Source organism: Nyctereutes procyonoides, unplaced genomic scaffold (assembly GCF_905146905.1).
Source record: "Nyctereutes procyonoides isolate TBG_1078 unplaced genomic scaffold, NYPRO_anot_genome, whole genome shotgun sequence".
Taxonomy (NCBI): Eukaryota; Metazoa; Chordata; class Mammalia; order Carnivora; family Canidae; genus Nyctereutes; species Nyctereutes procyonoides.
This window is the reverse complement of record NW_026575044.1, coordinates 35,960,978-35,977,305: the sequence shown is the minus strand read 5'-3', so window position 1 is coordinate 35,977,305 and position 16,328 is coordinate 35,960,978.

Sequence of the window (16,328 nt, the reverse complement as noted above, 5' to 3'; positions counted from 1 at the left end):
GCTCAGGATGAGATAGTTTGGGTAGATCTAAGATTGCTGAAGAAGGCCATTTATTTATAATACAGGGAGTGGAAAATTAGGCCATTGTATTTCTGCACAGGGGAAGAATTCATAAAAAGTCACACAGAATTATTCTTATATAACTGACAATGACATCGTTGTAAGGTGGAAACAGAGCTTTATTTGTCTTACTTAAAATGATATATAGAGCACTTGTCTGTTTATTCCACTGCAAACAGCTTCTGCAAAAACAGCCGTAAATCCCTGGGGGTTTCTACTGATAGTTATAAGTTACTTGAGCAAAATCTCTCACGCAACTTGCTGCCTTGCAGGTATCCATTATTCTAAATTCAAAGACCTTTTTCTTGTTGTTTGTTTGTTTGTGTTGAGTGTGTGTTTTTCCCAAAAATTATGTTACATGCAATATTACTTTAAAAAATATAAAATATGTCAGAACACAGCTACTTTTCAAAAAGGTAAGTATATATACCTCAATCAAAACACGCACAGCCAAAGGGGGAAACACTCAATAAATAGGCTTCGTAATCAAATGTGGCTCAGGTTAAAGTGAAGTTAGTTTGATGGATTCAGCTGGGGCCCTAGGAAATAGCCTCTGTAATTAAGCTACCTAAGCTCAGCCTGCCTGGGAGCTCACGGACTGCTCAGAGGTGCGAGAGCCACAACCAAGGGGCAAATTTAGAAATGAGTAGATAGCATGGCCATCCCCGTGCTGGTCCCTCCTCAGGCCTCAGCCCCCTTCACTGAGACCTGAGCCACAGACGGGCTCAAACGTCCATGGCATTGATTGGCAAGGCCTGTGTTTGGGAACGGGGTAAATAAAAGGCCCAAACCAACAAATGCTGAAATCACTTGCCTCCTCTATTGTCACAATACCTGGAAGCTGTCACTTCTGCTTTCCATATAGATTGAAGTATACGTGTGTGTATACACTCATATGCACATACCCCTGAGTACAGAGGCACCTAAAAGAAAACAGCACAGCTGAAGGAGGAGCAGTGGCTTCGTAGCATGTAATTCTGGGTTCAAGGTTTAACTTGGCCATTTTTTAGCTTGTGACCTAGAGTTTGAGAAAAAAGAATTTTTGAGCAGTTACTATATCCTTAATGTATTAGGTCCTAGGAAGATAGTCACTGCCACAAGGGGCTCCCTCTCTCTCTAGCTGGGATGGAAAAACATAAATAATTTTAATATCATATGCCAAATGGTAAACTAGAAATAAGTAGATGTGTGATCATGCAGGGATAGGAGATTTCAGATTTAACCCCCTGAAGAAGAAAACGGAATCAAATTTTATAGGATGAGGAACTTAATGTTCTCGAGCCTCACTTCCCAGATCTATAGAATGGAGTGTGTAATATGTACGTCTACAGTATTGCTTTGAGAAATAAGCAAAACATAATACGATGTTTCTGATAAGAAATACTTGTTCCTGCCCTGATGGCCCTCTTCCTTTCAATTATCTCTCAAATTAGAAGAATGAAATAAAACAATCTTTTGCCAGCAGTGTACAATCATATCCCACATAGAAGGACGGGAAGGAGAGAGTATTGTCAATTGAAATGAGAATTCTTTATTTCTCTTTATGATGACAAATTGATTCATAACACTGAAAGAGAAGAGCTCCGGCTCAGGCGTTCTGAACTACGTTTAGTTTTCCTCCCTCATTTCTTCTCTCATCATGCTTGTATGAAAAGGAAACCCAGTCCTCCCATTTTGAGAGGTGACTATTTTACCCATTGTTCAGTGCATATATGTGACAGCCTTGGGCCTTCCCTGGTGTGGCAGACACAGAAGAGATACTCAGATACTCCTTCGAGAAGAGGATTGCTGCCCAGCTTCAAGGAGAATTGTTCGCTGATGGTCTCCAGCTGTAGGCTCCCTCAGAGCAAACTCTAGGTTTGAAGCAAGGGTCTCAGTCTTCCCAGGGTTGCCTTCGGCCAGTGGTGTGCTGGCTCATACGAATGAGCAACAGGAGACAATTATGGGCACATCTTTTCCCAACACTGTGTTCATTGACATCACGTTGGGAGCTTGAAATCAGCCTTGGTGCAAGTATTTATACCACAGAGATTAGCAAACACCACAAATCAGAATCTTCCCCTCCCCTAGAGAGCCATTTTTAAACATTTGCCAGGATACTGGTACCCCAAGCCAATGCCTGAACAGCGGTGCCGGGACCCTGCTGTGGGGTGCCTCTAACAAGCCATGTTTGCCCTGGTGCTCCCTGTTGAACTTGCAAAGGGTGTCCAGTCTGCATGTTGGGTTTGTGCCTCTTCCTGTCCAGTACTATGTCCTCCCATTTTCCTTTCATAGGAAAGAAAGGAAAGGTTATCTTCCTGAGAAGCTTCTCCCCTCCTAACTGTACCTCAGCATCTGCCTCCCAGAGAACTCAACCTGGAACAGTTGATATTAGAATTAGCCTTAAAAAAGATGTGCTTAGGAGGGATTTGGGGATTGGATAATCATTTCCTGGAGGATAATGAGAACTCATCCTTGGTACGAGATGATGCATAGATGCCCAGGACAATGTGGTAGCCAAGGGCACCAACACAGTGTTAGGGAGGTGGTTAGTAGAAGGAAGCTTCCCCCGAGGCAAAAAAGGTGGGTGGATGACAAGGGATAAATGTGTGCACATATGCACATGCACACACACATCAAGTGAAGCAAGAATGGATGAGCAGGAATCTGAGAACAGTTGCCCCAGTAAAAAGTTAGGACACCATACCCAGTTGTTTGGGGACCAGAACTGTATTCAGTCCGGGAACCCACAACAAGAGAAGTGCCTGGGTCTTCAGAGGGGAGAATATCACACTACCACAGCAAGTTCACACCATAATAATCTCCCCAGTCCTCCAAAGGGACCCACAGCCCTATGCCCAGATGTTTGCTCAGCACAAGGGCGTTCCCCTATGGAAGAGGCACTAAACAGCCACACAAACAAAACAGACAAAATGATTAGAACAGGCGATGTTGGCAAGCTTTAATTAGAGGCCATCCCAGTCCAGGCAGAATGAGCACACAACTGACCATGGTAGCAGGGATATAAGGTAAGCATGGTTCTAACACCACAAACTCCTTCTTACCAGGGTCAATCCAGCCATTTCCATCTCTGAATGTTCAGCCTGCCACCCCTGGTGGTAAGTGCTGAGGCTCCAGCTGACATTGTTCCCTAAGAGACCTACTGACCACTTGGTGACAAGTTAAATGCGCTGGAACTCTTTCATTCTGGAAGGGCTGGTGGTTCATTTTCACAGGACCAGATGACTATTGCAAGTATAGATTTGCTATTTCTGTTCACAGGGCCTCAGCCAGCGCCAACTCTCCAGGGGCTCATGGCCTGCATCCCTACATGGCATAGCTGCTCACCAAGGACCACCCTTTTTGGCAATAGAAGTACAGGATGGGCCCATGTCTTGGGAGCCACTGGCAGTACCACATTCTATGCTGCCCAGAAGCTGCTGGCCAGATGTGGTGTTGGAATGGTCTATGGAAGGTGCAGATAAAACCCCATCACAGAGGTAATAACCTATAAGGTACCATTCTTCAGAGCATGGTAGATGCACTAACTGAGACTACGTGGAATGGTGTCCTGCTAGGAAAACCTGGCTCTGAGAACTAAGCAGTCAGAGCAGGAGTGGCTTCACTTACCATGTCTCCCAGTGACACTTTGGGAGAACTTCTGCCTCATGTTCCTGCAGCTCTGGGTGTTGTGGGGTTGGAGGCCTTCATCTCCAGAGGGGGTCTACTCTTTCCATGAGATGCAACAAAGGTCCCAAGCTTCCTGGGCATTTTGGCTTCCTGTGTCCAGAGACCAGCAGTCAGGAAGAGGAGTCGCCATTTTGTCAGGAATCACTGACTACTCATCAGGAAGAAGTAGGGCTACTGTTGCACAATGGAGGCAGATGGCTGTTTGTGTGACCCCCTTGGGCATACCTCTTGGTTTTGTTTGTGTGGCCCACTTGACATACCCCTTTCTTGTTCACTTGTAAATACAAATGGACTAGTGCACTACCCCAGCCTGAAAATGTCATGGTTAATGGGGGCTCAGACCCCTCAGGAATGGGGTTTTGGTCAGTAGAGTTAGCAGCAGAGGGAAGGAGAATGTTGGAACAGTGAACCAAACCAGAGGTGGGGAGGATGCCATAAGTCCAGCTGTAGCCCTGATTCAGACTGCAGCAATGGAGCATTCCACCTACATCCTTCTTTTATGTTTCCCACCAGGAGTAGAGGCCCATCAGAGCCCTAGAGTTTCTGTGCCTGGAAAGGAGATGCAGAAGTGAATCCATGTAGAGCAAGGGGTGACTGTGACAGATATGGAGGACATGCTGCTTAGATGCCGCTACAAGAAAGATTTGCTGCCCGGCTTTAAGAAGTATGGTTAGTGGACAGCTTCCAGATGCTAGCACCCTCAGGATGTGCCTCAGCTTCCAAGGAGGGGTAACATTCTTCTGGAAGAGGCCTCCAACCAATGAGTGTGCAAAGTCTTGGCAAAAGAGCCAGGCCATTCTTGTCCAATGCAGAGCTCTTCTAGTGGACAGTCTTTGCTCTGGAGCTTCTTAGACCATTAGACCATGGGGCACTAATTGCCCTGTCCAATCCTGCTGCCTCCTTTTTTTCTTTTGTGGGTATTATTACCTAATAGGTCACTTGAACTCCTAATCCAACCTTTAACAGGATGGGCCAGAGCCAAACGAATCTGATAAGCATTAGGGAGTTGTCTTCCTGGAGTCTGTGTGTGGTGTAAAAAACATTGCGGGATCTTTCTCTTCAGGCTCTAACCTCTCAAAGAGAAATATGTCTGCCTCTGACTTTGCAGGCTCAGTTCAGGCAACTTTGATGATGGAGACCCCCAACTTACCACCCAGATGTTACTGGGACTTCACATCCTAGTCATTTCTTATTTACCTTTCTTTCTTTCTTTTTTTTTTTTTTTATTTACCTTTCTAAGCACTTATTTTTCCCTGTTCCTTCTATTCCCACCTTCCTGGCTCTCAAGGCTTTTAGTTTGGGGATCATGTTCTCCGCTGTCTGATGACTTTGCCTCTTCTTCACATCCAGGTCCGGCCTACTTGTTTCATACAGTCACCACTCACTGGTTTTCCCCTTATTGTACTGGAGGATTTCAATTCTACCCTTCAAAATGAGGTGTCTTGCTCCTACACTGTACCTGGGTCTATCAATCTCGTGTATCTTTCCATGTCTATACTCACAGTACTGAATGGTCCACCCATATTCTAAATGACCTTGCACCTATATCCTTTGCTATCCAGACCCTTAGAACTCATCTAAAACTCCAGTTTTAACATAAACTGCCAGGCAGGCCACTCGTCCTCCAACGTATCCCATAAGCTGTGGAGATTCTGATTCTGACATTAATTTGTCAGACCTGGGGAAAAAGGCAATGCATTTCTTGCCTTTTTTCTTTACTCAACACCCCACACCCCTATTAATCATATGTTCTCCCTGTAGATTACAAATTACTTCAGAAGCATCATGTAGCATTTCTAAGCATCAAGAGTGATTCACGTTAACTTAAATTCCTGTTTCAAAAATCAAACATTTATTAAATATTAATTGAGCACCTACTATAACCAGCACTTAGTCACTTCCAAACAAGTTGACCCCAAAAGAAGCACATGAGTAGGATTTGGGTTGTTTGCTTATTCATTTGCTTTTACTATTTTCCTTATTTAGTTGCTTCACTACTTGCTCCTTCACTGACATTTTGCACAGGTATTCTATCATTTTCTAGTATTTTAGGTTGGTGATCAAACCAGTATTACTGCCTTACAAAAGGAAGTTTTGTAAGGTTATTTAAATTGACATAACCAAGGATATTTCTAGAACTGACACATTTTTTTTTGTCTTTCCTCAGTATTCTGACTCGACTCCCTCTCTCATATTTATACTTTTTCCTCTTTTCTTCTTCTGTTGGAAAACCCAAGTTTAGAGAAAGAGAGTATCTTCTTTTAACCACCACTATGATCTTTGCTTGTTTTTCTTTCTTTTAAGAAGTTTAATGATTTTGAAAGTTTCAAAGTAGGAGTAAAAATTAAAAATTTAATTTTGAAAGCAACCTTCCAAATATATACCGAGAGCTCAAACCATTTGCAGCTACACAACTCACTGTCAACATTAACCTGACTTTACTATTCCACTGTCTGACATCACTATTGCAGGAAGCTCTTGACAAAGATAAAATTGCAAATATTTTTGTTTCAGAAATGTCCCCCAAATCCTTTTCCCAAACCATAGATTAATATCTTACTCAACCAGCTCTTATTAGAGTAAGTATCTCATTCTCAAGACTCATCAAATGTTGACTCAAGACTCTCTTAGAAACTCTGGCACTGCTGTGTCCACCAGCCCTAAATTATTATGTCACCAAGCCTGCCCAACCCCAACCAGGTCACCCTGCCTAGCAGACATGACCTCCCTACAGACCTCCCCCTATGCCCCAAAACTTCATAAATATCTCACTTCTGCCCTTTCTTCTTAGAGATGCTACTCAGCCTTACTTTATCATGGGTTATTTTGCTATTGTTCAAAGAATCAGCAGATAAGAACAAGCAACATTTGGTGGATACCTAGCTCTAATCTACCTCCCATGGTGTATAGTACCACCAAGGTGTTTTCAGTCTAGCAGGAGAGAGGGCTAAATAAAAATCTGAATATGAGACAGGATATGGTAAATGCTGTAACAAATGCATAAGCAACCAATTCCGATGGGACTCAGAGAAGGATTTGCTGGTGTGCTTTGCTAGTGGAGGTGATGACAGAATTTAGAGTGTGATAAAAGTGAGCTTGAAATATTATGGGAGCTTACATCTTACAGTTGTTTTTCCTAAATCTCAGAGAGATGGCTCCTGGAGATGCCGAGAGCCATTTTAGTGAGAAAAGATGTGAAACAATTCCAAAATTTCTTGAGCAGTTACTCTGTATCTGGCAAACGTGATGAATCACGGGGCTCCATCAATGAAATATAATCGAGATACTCCTATTTAAAAACCTCTTGCAACAGGACAGACTGCCTATCTGCCAGAGCCATCCCACTCTCTCTACTGCCTGTGGACCCTCTTCCCGGCCATCTGGTGGAATCTAAGTTATGAGGCAGGACACCATATTCCATGGTCAGTCACCCATGCTTCCTGCAACCTTCCTGAACATTGGATAAACACACCAAAGCACTTGTTTAAACAGAGCTTATTAAAACTAAACTCTTATGATCCTCTTGTTATATCTTTTCATGAGGTTTGGTTGGTGAGGGAAAAGGTGGACCAAGTGGTCTCCCCAGTACATTTTGGTAAATATGAAGCAGATTAAACAAAGTAAGGTGGATTTTTTCCCCTGGTAATTGTATCGATTTTCTCTTAGGAGAGTATGGATTTTGTTTGTGCAGCTGACAATTACTGTTGGAGGTACAATGTGGCCTGCCATTAGTCTTCTGAGATGGTCCCAACCTGAGAATGATTGAAAGGGTATTTTGTAAGCTTAAATGGAAACTACTGCCATTAGAAACAAATATTCTGGCCACATTCTGATTATAGGATTAAAGTTTTAAAGGGACAAAAGTTTTATGTATATTCATAGTAATTGTGTTTCCACATTGACCGTAAGAAAAATGCCAACCTGATTTCCATTGAGATTTTAAAGTTCCAGTGTTTTGCAGTGATTCAGCCTAACCTTGCTAAGAAATGGCCCAAGGATGTGGAGAAATAGCAGGGGCTGGCAGCGAGGGTCTCATTCTGCTCTTTGTCCAGACAACAAGAGTTCCCACAAAATGACCCAGAGTTGATCAGGGCCATAGTAATCTTATCAGGGCAACAGAGGCTCAACCTTCTACCTCATTAGCACTGTTTATCTCATATTGTGCTAGCATTCATTTTCACTAATATGATACAAAAATGTAATGATGTATAAGTGTTTTTTAATGTCATGTAAGTGAAAACAGGTGGGTAATTTACCAAGGGCTCATACAGATTGGAGCTGGCTGGTGTTTCACAAAGAGAATGCTGGAGCTTTTTTTTGTGTGTGCAACTTGTTTTTACCTGGGTCAGGTTTCAGCAAACTTGGTTTTTAAAATCACTTAGTCAAATCCATGTGAGACATCACACCACAGGTCTGTGGACCCAAAGCAAAAATCAGGAGAGTGATTTACTGGAGCTGAATGCCTCAACAAACAACAAGCACGTTTATATAGTTAACCTCCATTCAGAAAGGAAGCAAAGAGGGAGAGAGTGGTCTAAACGAGGTATCATGGGTATTAAAAAAAAGTCTGTATTCAGAGTATAAGCCCCTGATTAGAGCATTTGCCCTGCCTATGTAACTGGCTGTGGAGCTAATGGGCAATCCTTGAGGCATAAGTCAAGAGTGTTAACTTTATAAGAGTCACAACACACATTGGGTGGTATTGATTGTTCCCTATTTTTTCCAGGAAGTTAGAAAGGTTTAGGAAACCTCCAGATCTTTGCATTAGATTCTCACGTTACTTCCATGCTCCCACCATTATTATCAAGATATCAATAATTTGGATTAATTTCATCTTCATCAATATTAGCTGAGCTAATAAATCTAGAGAAGCCAGGTGTCTTAGTTTCTTTTTCTGGGATGAGTGTTATTCAGATTCTCCCCTGACTATTTTGCTGATGAAAGGTTATAATATATTTAATAAAATCTGAGGAAGTAAAGAGCTAATTTTGTACACAAAAGTGAGATTCTCCTTTCGACTCCCAAACATATGTAGAGAGAGCACTTTTCTTGAACTTCTAATTTTCCAGAGTTTCTATTTTTCCCACTTTAATATTGAAATAGAAGAAAAATGTTCCCCACGGAGCACATTTCTGCAGCCTTGTTCTGTGTCTCACTTTGCCTGTCCTGCCTGTGATTCTACATTCCAGAATGCCCTGCGGGAGAAAGAAATCGTGTCCAGACACAGCCATGGGAATGGAATTTCCCATACCTTGAGAGTGACCTCCAATTTGACCTTAAAATTAAAAACTTGTTTGTGAACTCCTGAGAGAGAAAAAAGTATATAACAGTAGCCACTGTTTAAAAATATAATTGGCAAGCATAGTACAGAAACAACACATGAGTCAATCATGGGCCCCCTAGATCCCAGCAACTCACAGCACAGATTTCCTGTGTTTTGCTGCCCATGAATGGACGAACCACCAGTGTAAACATCCAGGAGGGAAAGGAACTATTCCCTTCTAATCCCAATTTGCACTGGTAACTTTTCCCAAGTACTTGTTTTAGGACTGGCGTTTCTTGCTCATTCAGTCACGGTCTGAGAATTTGTCATCAAGCTTGTTTGTGCTTAAAAGCACAGATTAGGACTTTGGCATTAGAGAAAGGTGTAAGTCTTAACTCTTAACTCTATCATTTGCCAGAAGTGTGACCTCAGTTTCCTGATCTGTAAAATGGTGACAAATAATGGTGAAAAGTTGAGATAGTTGTTTTGAGAACAAAACGATAAATACTAATAGCTACATTTCACTAATATCCTATGTCAAGAATTTTTCTTCTTGCAGAAATAGCTGAAGGATTATTCCTTATGAGTAGGAGAACCTTGAGATGACTGTACGCTCTTCCAGTGAGATGATTCACACTATTGTATATCACTAATATTGACAATATATCACATTTCACAGCTTACAAACATATTCACATTATAGTACCAAATCCTTGCAACTATCCTGTAATTAAAGATTATAGTGCTTTTATTGTCCAGATGTCATGGTATTACTTCCATTAACATCTTAGAGAGGTAAGGTCCAAATGTTGGAAGTGACTTTTCAAGATCAGAGATTGTCTGTGCAACTAGACCACAAATTTGAGGAAGGTCTTCCTTGGAAGTCCTTTGCCATTCTGGCTTAGCAAATGGATGAAGTGAATGGCTGTAGTGGGAATTCTGGATTTATTCTCCTTCATTAAAAAGGGAATCAAGCACCTATCTTAAACAGGGACTAGAGTGCCTGTGGCCAGTAGGCATTTCCATGTCAACCAAGAAAGCATTGTTTAGTGCCAATGCATTTATTCTTTGCAGTTTTTGTAAGCTGTAGTGATTTAAGAGATGGTTAGCTGGAAGTTGGGGTTTTTTGGTTGTTGTTTTTATTTGCTTGTTTTTTTGTTTTGTTTTGTTTTTTTGCCAATAAAGAATTGTTGGTGAGATCATCACAAGTTGACATATTACTGCATAGCAAATGGGCAGGTTGTCTTGGGCTGTTCAAGTTAGGAACAACCACTTTTTGGTTTTGGCAGAGTGAGAAAAGAGTTTTCAAAAGGTTAAAAGATAAATTTTATGTGTATTTCATGCTGCTTAATAACTACTTTAACCTGCCAAGGTAGAGCTGAATTTCACTAATATCCTATTTAGTGGAGGACCAGCTGTGTCTAGAACTCTGTCACAAGCCATGAGGAATATTTTCTTTTTTAAACGACACATCATGATTTCTGCCAGAAGATGCTGAAAGTCTATCAGATATTAAGTCACTTGCAGACATTTGCAAAAACAATACAAGACAAAACATGATCCAGTGTTATATTTTAATACTGCCAGACATTGGATGAGTTGAGGAGGTAGTGGTCAGCTGCAGTAGCCAGAGAAGAAGGAAGGAAAGCTATCCTGCTGAACCTGCTCAGAAAGGGAACTCCCTGTTATGGGGAAACCCTTGGGAGAATCCAAAGGAGCATCGGGGTCTCTGAAAACCAGATACAAAACAAATCTTTCTCTTATAGGAATTGTTGGATAACCATTGCTCTTAAACAAAACAGTTCATGGTGATTGCCTTCTTTGCTGAAACATCCCCTGTTTTCTGAACAGAGAAAGACTAATGTGTGTAAATTCCTTTTTGAGTCCTGCATTCTGTTTCTGTGTGGGCTTTTTTGCACGATTATCTAATGTATTTAGAAAGAAACTCATCCCTTTACATCCCAAATAAAGAAAAAGAATATTGTAATGGGATTTCTCAATGGTGGTGGGGGGGTTGTAATTACATTTTATACCTTCTCAGAATCATGCCTTTAAGAAGATCATATAAAGAACAACACTCTACTCCTTTTTTTGTTGGAATGAGAGTAGTCCAGTAAGAATGCAGAAACTCAACTCTAATGCCAAGAGAGCTTTTTGGTGGTCTGCTCCCAGTCATTGAGCAAGCAGTGAGCCCGAGTCTAAGCACCTGTGAACGTTCCCACACTGAGGCAGAGGATTAAAAGCAGTAGGGTAATAGAGTATATAGGTATTAACCTATATATTTTTTGGAGGTTGAAATTGATAGGGAACATAGGGCAGAGGTGATTCCTTTGGCTTGTTTCTTGCTTTCCTGAAATTTCCGTCTTATTTGAGATGAAAGGAAGCCAAGTATGGTCTAGCTCAGAGATGGAGACCCTCCTAATTTGCCAGACCCTAAAACATCTGTTTCCTTAAACTCACCCAGCCAACCACAGCTGATGGGACAGGTTGAACACCAACACGGGTGGAGTGAATCTATTGTGTGGCCAAAGACCAATCAGATTGACTTTTTCAAGAAGTTAAACTAATAAACACAGACACAAAGGAAGTTCTATACTGACTCAAGATATTGAAAGAGACTAAAGAAAAGTCCAAGGACTCATGTTGTTGAACTCCTAGAAGATGCCCTGCTTCATATTTGCCCTTATGATAAATCCCTTTTTCTTAAACTTGCTGATTTGCAACAAAACCATCTCGAAGAGCCTATGCAAGTCTGTCTGCTGCTAAAGGAATTCAGATGGGAGGGAGCATAGGGGGCTGGAGGAATTATTTTCAGCTCAGAGTTCCTCTCAGAGGGAGGAATCCAGTGTCCCTATAAAGACTTCTATCATGGTTTTCTTTATTTAAGTTTCTGTGATGTACTGTATGTCACCTAATCAAATTTAAATAATAAATAAATACTAAAAAAAGTTTTTATCACTATATTTGTATTCTTATGGTAATATATGTTCATTATAGAATCCAGAAAAGCACAAAGAAGAAAATAGAAATAACATACCTCAAGCACTAAGCACCATCAGTATTTTGCTATTAACGCATATAGTCAGTTATATCACTTTCTACAAAAGCAGCATTGTGATGTATACACTTTTTTAATCCTTCCCCCCACTTAATATAATTGGAACACATCATTATGTAGTATTTCATCATAGTCTTAATTCCTTTATTGTTGGATGTTTAGGTTATTTCCAATTTTTTACTACAAAAAATATCCTAAAGTAGAAAATCCTAAAAGAATACTTTTAGAAAATATCCTAAGATAATCATCTTTGTCAAACACATAAGTATTTGTATGCACCTCTAATTATTTAGTCTATTGGATAACCTATTAGAGGAAGATATATTTCACATCAGCTCAAGGTAAGCTTTAGCGTGTTTCTAAATATTAAAGAAAAGGAAGAAAACATAAAAATTACCCATAGGTGTGGCCTTATAAAATTGGAAAACTAGGTTCCTTGTCCCCATTTTTGCCTATACCTAAGGACGACATGCCTTACTATCCTACTGAAGTCTGAAAAGGGGGTAGAAATGGTAGCAGCACTGTTTTGCAGCAGGAGGAAGGTGAGGGATTTATTTCCGTCATCAAATTCCAAAGGTACCAACAAATAGGGAAGGCCAATACCCAAAGGTGGCCATTTGAAACTGAAGATCCATGGCTTTATCCTCAGAGGCCTCCTTTGAATTTGGGCTCCTTTCTTATGTAACCAACATGCTCAACTCCAACCTACATGTCAACTTAGACTTCAAGAGAACAAGAGAAGAATAAAGAGGTGATCAGATATGCCTTATGAATCCCTCAATCATATGTTTTTATTTAGGTAAGAAATTTTTAAGGAATGAATGCCATTTAAGCCTATTAAGAAGCTTACTTGTTCTAACATAATGCACAAAAATACATTGGTGAATTATCAAGCTGACAGTGCACTTAGTAATGAGTGAGGATTAATGTCTTTGCAGAAATGTGATTCATGAATAAAAACGGATACAAAATTAAACTCTAGGCATACACAGTCATTTATAATCTTTAAAAAGAAGACCGTGCTGAGCTGTGAAGGATTTCTGCATAAGACCAAGGTGAGAGTTAGAGAAATAGGAGGCAAGAAGGGGTGTTGGTGGTCAGTTATTCTCATCTGCCTTTCTGAACAGTTGGGCTGCCGTGGCCCACTGCTCTCTGCCCTGCTCCTGGCCTTTAAGCCAGCCCAACACAACCACCCAAAGGTCAGCAACAAATGCCTCCAGATTGTTTGCGGTTAGACCTTCCTTATTTATTTCCAGCTATTCTTCTTCCAACACTATTTCCACTGGATTCCAAACTCTTAGTAATTATAGTGATTGTTATGGCTTGAATTGTGTCCCCCTAAAAAGACGTTGAAGTCCTAGCCCTGTGCCCATGGCCTTACTTGGAAATACGGTCTTTGCAGATGATCGAGTTAAGGTGACATCACACCCCAGGAGGGTGGGCCCTAATCCAGTGTGACTTTGTTCTCAGAAAAAGGAGAAATCTGGACACAGACACACATGCAGGGAGAACACCATGTGGACGTGAAGGCAAAGATCAGGGTGCTGCATCTATAAGCCAGGAAATGCCAAAGATGGCCAGCGAGCAACAGGGAGCTGGGGGAGGCAGGGGGCAGACTCTCCTTGCTGGCTCTCAGAAGGAACCAAACCTGCCAATACGTTGATCTTGGACATCCAGCATCCAGACCATGAAACCAAAATTTCAGTTATTTAAGCCACTCTGTTTGCAATAAGTAAGGGTGGCAGGGCTGGCTAACTAATACTATAACACCTCCTTACCCAGCGCTGCACTTGGCCCTCTGTCCTCTCTCTTCAGATTCCCAGGCTCCATCTGTCTCCCTAATCCTGACCCCCAGGAACCCATTCTCAGTCTGGCCACTAGTTCTGGTTCCTCTGGCCCAGACCCCCTCCCTCCTCCAGATATCTTTCCACCCTGAGCATGTGAGAGAGCAGGAGAAAGGGAGCCTAGAGGCTTAGGGTTTAGACAGTAAGGACCTGACAAAGGAGCTGAAATGAGCTTGAAAGCAGCCATTGAGCCTCTTCTGGTTTACAAGCTGTAGCAAAGAGAGGATTTAAGAGCTGGTTCTGCCACTGGGAGTTTCTAGAAGGCAGCAGCTCCTGTGCATCTGCAGTACAGCCACTTCTGGTGCAGGCTGGTGCCCAGGAAGGTGGGCCCTGCAGTCAGGCAGTCTACATTTACATCCTGACTCTCTCACATACTGGGCATGTGACCTAGTGGAAAGCATCCATCCGTGCCTCAGTTTCTCCATCTATAAAATGGGAACAATAATAGTCTCTACCTCACGTGGTTATTGTAAGGATTTAAAGAGTCTGTATATGCAATGCGCATGGCACAATGCCTGGTACATGGTCAGCAATATGCAAGTATTTGCTTTTTTGTTTTTTTTTATTCTGTAGAAGACCATATGTCCCAGTTTTCCTGGAACTATCTCAGCTTATACCTGTGGTTTTGGCATAATTACAGCACTACTGCCAACAACAATTGCCAACATCCCATCCCCCACTTGCCTCCCCACCCCAAATTCACTCTTAAAGTGATTCAGGGGGATCCCTGGGTGGCGCAGTGGTTTGGGGCCTGCCTTTGGCCCAGGGCGCGATCCTGGAGACCCGGGATCGAATCCCACGTCGGGCTCCCGGTGCATGGAGCCTGCTTCTCCCTCTGCCTATGTCTCTGCCTTTCTCTCTCTCCCTCTCTCTCTCTCTCTCTGTGACTATCATAAATAATAAATAAAAGAAAAAAATTTTAAAGTGATTCAGGATCACTCTCCAAATCAACAACATCTCTGATTCTGAAAGATGAGGTCATTTCTATGGCAGCCCCAATTCCTTGCCTTGGAATCTGGAAGTATTCCCTTCTTAGAGGAGAAAAGGCCAATCCTGAGAGAGTTGTCTTTGAGTATCCCCGTAAGGGCTACCATCCCTGGGGTGCTTTCTGTGACCAGACTGGGAATCCTGTACCTCTCCTCCCTGTCTGCCATCTCAAGTGCAAGACCCTGCAGGCCAGTCCTCTTAAGGATAATGATGGGGTCTTCATTATCAGCTGTGAAGGAGCCTGAGGGCACAAACTCCACACAAGGTGGGGTTCTATAGACAGAGACCTAATCCAGCGTACTGGGCAGACCTTTTGGGCCTTACTAGGAGACACTCACTTAAAATGCATTCTCTTTCCAGAGCCAAATTCTTTGGCTCCTCAAAAATCCTGCATTTTCTCTCACTTCTAATCTGCCTTTAATCTGAGTTGAGGCCTGACTCAAGTAACCATATACTCCACACTGGCCTCTTCAGTTCTTCGTTCCCTCAGCCTTCCTCATTCTCTTCCTCCCTTTTAATAGTGTTCATTGATCCATCTATTATGTGCCAAGACTGGTTCTATGTTTTGGGGATTCTGTGGTGAATAAGACAGAAAAAGTCTGTGCCTTTGTGGAACTAATATTTTCAAGGGGGGAAAGAAACATTAGACAAACAAATAAGTTAAGAAAAAAAGTGTGTATAACATTTTAGATCAAGGATCGGCAAACCTGTTCTGCAAAGGACCAGGTAGTAAATATTTTAGGTGCTGTAGGACTGGGTTGCCACCATGCAGCATTGCCACTGAGGTACCTAGTCAGCCGTAGGCAAATAAATGGGTGTGGCTGTGTCCCAGTAAAACTTAATTCATAAAAACAGGTAGCAGATCAGATAGGCCATGAGTCCATAGTCTGATGCTCCTGTTATATATAGCAAGTGACAATTCCATGAAAAAAATAAAGAAGGGTATATTGTAACTGAACGAAGAATAACTTAGGGTGGTTAGCAAAGCCCCTAGAGGAGCAGGCCTTTGCACTAAGCCTTAAATGAAGGAAGAAGCCATGGCTCAGATTATTCTGGGCAAAGGAGTCAGCTGATATAAAAACCCAAACAGAAAAATGAGCTTGGAATGTTCTAGAATGAGAAAGAAAGCCAGTGTGGCTGCAGTATATCAGGAGGAGCAACTGGAAAAGTACTGAGAAAGGGAGGCAGAGCCAAGGTAAGAACTTGGACTTTATTCTAAATGAGACAAGCAGCCATTAGAGGATTTTAAACAAAAGAATGACATAATCTGATTTATGTTTCTTACAAGTTCACTCTGGTTACTGTGTGGAGAATAAATGATAGGAGATAAGAAGTGACCACAGAGGCTTGTTTGTGGCCTGTAGGAATAGTCTCAGTGAGTCTGGTTTTTATAGCTAGGCCAAACTAGAACACCGGCTGAGAGTTTCCAGGAATCCCACTGTTTCAG